The sequence below is a fragment of the Atta colombica genome, unplaced genomic scaffold (assembly GCF_001594045.1).
Source record: "Atta colombica isolate Treedump-2 unplaced genomic scaffold, Acol1.0 scaffold120, whole genome shotgun sequence".
Classification (NCBI taxonomy): Eukaryota; Metazoa; Arthropoda; class Insecta; order Hymenoptera; family Formicidae; genus Atta; species Atta colombica.
In genome coordinates, this window is record NW_017259207.1 from 901,016 (window position 1) to 905,726 (window position 4,711).

The following is a 4,711-nucleotide window of genomic DNA, read 5'->3' on the forward strand; positions in this document are numbered from 1 at the left end:
TTTGCGTACCGACACTTCAGCGGGTCGACGCGTGCCATTTCGTGCTTTGTCATCCTATTTTACAAAATGCGATTATTCCTTCCGAACAATTCGCGAGTATGAGTCCGCGCAGTAGATTAACTGTTACAATTAACGATCTACAAGCGACGGCTACTTATCGAGGTGATTATATTTCACAAGCTTTAATCGTCTATACGGAGATCGAAATGATAGGAATCAATAAGAGTTGTATCGTTCCATTGGCATTTTTACTGCCGACTTCTAATTACTTTTTTAAGATTACGGAATATACCGCAAGTGTAAAAAGTATTTTTACAGGGCAGATATCTTTTTAAAAAACTTTATCTTTAAAAGTAAACGTAAAGCAATTTATTAATAAAAAATAAAATAGTCTGTATATTTCTCAAATTTATCCAAAAAGATTTGTGTGTGTGTGTATGTGTGTGTGTGTGTGTGTGTGTGTGTGTGTGTTTGTGTGTGTAAGAATGAAAATATATTATTTTAAAAATAAGCGGAAATGGTAAATGATATTTTTTGGACGCATAAAAAATAATTGTCCAGAAATGCACTTCTAAAAATAGAAACACACAAAGCTCTTTTTTTCGTAATATACAGAATATATTTATTAAATCTGTTGCGTTGCTGGAAATCTTCAAAAATGTTCGTACTTAAAAAAAAATAAAAATATATTCGAACATTGAAGAAAGAGAAAACGAAGATATTGAGTTCAAAAAGTATGAGTAACGCAAACGGGCTTATTATATAAAATTGTTAATTATAACTATATCAACTGTATTAACTATACCAACTGGTGGTATACCAGAAATCCCAGTGCAATTTGCTAAATCGAGATTTTTCTGAACGTTTTTTCTTTGTACCTATATATTTCAAAGCTCCTTAATTTTATAGACTTTTATCATCATGGATTTATTTCTTAATCAAATTTCCATCGATTGAAAAAAAAAATTAATTGAAATATCTCCATTTTTACGGAAATTACAGTAACAAATATGGATGGGATTCCAAGGATCCGAATATGTATATCAAGAGTAAAAAAAAAAGTGTTTATAACTAGGATTTATTTATATTATTATATTTATTTTCCACAAATAAGACCTTTTTATAAAAATTTTTCCTGTACGAATACTTTTTGCACTTGTATCTCGTGCATTAACTTTTTCGCCTGATTTAAAAAGTAATTCATCAGTTATCATTTCTATAGTTTGAGAATACGGAGTAAGACGCGAATTATGGGCTCGAATATTTTAAAGCAGTGAAATATTATTATATAATATGTAATAAACTGTTTATTAAATGTATATTCGCGAAAATGCATATCGAATTTGAATAAAAGTGTTACATAAAATGTCGTGTAATCTATTTTTTATAAAATAAAAAATATACATATAATTAATTTCGTAAGTGAACATTTATATTGATGTGTCATATTTTCAATAAATTTCAGATTTAAAATTAGAACTTTATTTCGTAAAATTAATATTTTACAGAGAGAACAAATGGCGGTTAACAGTCTTGATGTTTGTTTTTGTGACGTAGCGAGTCGAGCAGGCTGTTTATTGCGCTATCATTCGCGTACCGATACTCGAGCAGGCCGGCAGTGTGTCTCTCGTCTCTTCGTGCGTGTTAAGCATTGTCATTCTATTTTACAACATGTGATTATTCCTTGCAAATAATTCCTATCAATCCGCACTCTAAATTAATTGTTAAAATTAACGATCTGCAAGTGGCCGCTTATCGATACAATTATTTCGCAAGCTTTAATCGTTTGTTACATGGAGATCGAAGCGATAGGGAATGAGAATTGTATATCGTTTTATTGGCATTTTTATTGCTGACTTCTTTAATTACTTCTTTAACATCACTTTTGCAGAATATATCTTGTGCATTAATTCTTTTCATTTTAAGGATAATTTATCAATTGTCATTTCTAGTTTGAAAGTGCAGAGCCAGTGGCACATGATGCATTTTTTTCCCACTGAATTGTTCCCACTGGATAATAAATTACTAGTAGAGGTGTGCGAATCAAACATTTGTGATCGAATCGAATCTTTGATATAATATGTTCGAAAATAAATTGAATTTGAAATTTTTATATTAAATCGAATCTTTTTGATTAAAAAACGAATCGAATTTAAATCAAATTTTTTCGGATTTATATTAAAAACTAATTTAAAAGTAATAAAACATTTTCAATGACACATTTAAATTTTTTTTTAATAAATAAGAAAAATCATTTTTAATTTATAGGTATTACCCAAAAGTAAACAATATGATACAAGTATTAAAAAGATACTTTCTAATAAAAAAATAAGTGTCTTATTTTTTATTAGAAGCCGTCTTTTTAATATACTTTTTTATGATGTTTACTTTTTAGTAATACCTGATGTAAATTGAAAATGATTCATTTTTTCGTTTATTTAAAAAATCTAGAACGCGTTATTGAAAATATTTTATTACTTTTAAATTATTTTTATCAATTTTTAATACTTTTTATCAATTTTTTAAAATTAATATAAAATATTTGAATAATATATTTATAATTAATAAAATAAGAATTATGAAATAAACGCGATGATACATGAATAAGTGCACGTATATCCTCGAGAATTACGCGCTGATATAAGACTGGTATCAGAAATATAGGGTACATAAATGAAGGAAATAAAATTAAATAATAAAATTGAACCACTGATGGTTTGAAATTTCGAACTTATTTGATTTCAAATATCTCAGATTCGAAAACGAATTAAATAAAATCCTGTGATCCAATTTGTTTCGAATTCAAACTATTTGTATAGCTTTATAAGAATTGCACTACATATTGCAGAACGCAAAATTTCTAGTAATTTACTTGAACGCAAGCAATCCAGCAAGAAAACATACATCTGTGCCAGACTTAGCACGCGAATTACTAGCTTGAATGTTTTAAGCATATGAAATACTGTCACGTATAAACTGTTTATTTAGTTAGTACATCGTATCTGCAAAAACATATATTGCATTTGACAATAGAAGTGTTATGTAAAATATCGTGCAATCTATTTTTCATTATCACGAAATAAAAAAATACATGTATATAATTAATTTTGTAAGTGAACATAATTTATATATTATATACATATTCAATACATTTAAGATTTAAAATTGGAACTTTATTTTTCGTAAAATTAATATATAATTTGAATATTTTGTCTAAGTAGCACAATTTGTCGGCGCAATATATATCCCTAATGTATACCAATGTTAATCAATGTTTCGCCAATGAATTGTGCTATTTGGATTATAATTTAGAAAGATAAAACTTTCTAAGATTGCATAATTCTTTTAATAAATATCTATATTCAAGAGCAAATAAAAAAATTCGTATGATAATTTTTTGAAATATTATTTTACATATTATAGAATTTGAATATTACATTTATCGTTACAGGTCAACGTAATTTATCTTAGATTTCAGTTTCAAGAAAGAACTTGAACATTGCGTTTTCGGTGTATAAGTCATCGCGTTTTTAATTTCGCGCAATTTTAACTTCGGAGTATAAAGTTTCGCGCGCGCGCGATCATCATATTACGATAATTAGTTTGCTCGCGATCGTAATTAGTCGTGTTTCGCGAGTGTGTGTTACGTGAGTGCAACAAGGAATCTGAGAAGAGGAGGAGGCTTGGGAGGTATCGGGCAATGGCAACATGAGGTAAATAATTTTATTTTATGTATTATTTCCTTTTTTCTGTTATTGTGTATTGTGTATGTGGAATTAATAATTTACTTTGAAAATGTTCGCATAATATATTATGCTCCATTTTGCATTATTGTATAACATTGCAATAAAAGTTTTTGATGTTATGTGCTTTAAAAAGAATATCTAAAGTAATAAAATACTTATGTATTAAGCATAATATTTTCTCAGACATCCGCACATACGCATACACAATTAATTTCATAAATGGACATTTATCTATAATCTATATATTTCTAATATGTTCAGAATTTACATTATTTAAATTATTTGGATATAAGATTCAAATTTTATTTTATAAAATTTCAACATTTTTTTATATTTTTGAGAAAGTCATAATATAATTTAATAAATTCTATTAAAAAACTTAATACAATTATTTTTTAGAACAATTATTTTTTAGAATATTAATTATCTCAAGCATTGTAATAATTTATATATATTTTTATGTTACAGTTCAACGAACGCAATTTATAACTCTGCTGTTGCACATCTAACCTGTGAGTGATAAATAATTTTTATTTTAAATCGTGAAATGATGGATCTGTGAAAAAAGAATTTTATAAATATGATATATCTAGAGTATATATATTTTTTGTTGACAATAATTTAAAATTTAATGTCTTACATTCATTTATGTCTTAAAATGAATGAGCTAGAATATATTAATAAGAATAAATCTTTAATTCTAGATCTTGATACGATTATTATGCTTCGATTATAACTGCATTATTTTATTTATTTTATATTATTTATTGTTACACGTTTAGGTATTTTATTATTCGATTATTAATAGAAGACTAATTACGAAATACATTAATTGCTTATAATTTATGAGACAGATTTGTAAATATATATATTGATATACAGAGAAATGTGAAAAAAAATATTTCGTAGAAAGAAATTATCGATAAACAAAAAATTAAAAGGATTTTATATATATACATATATAT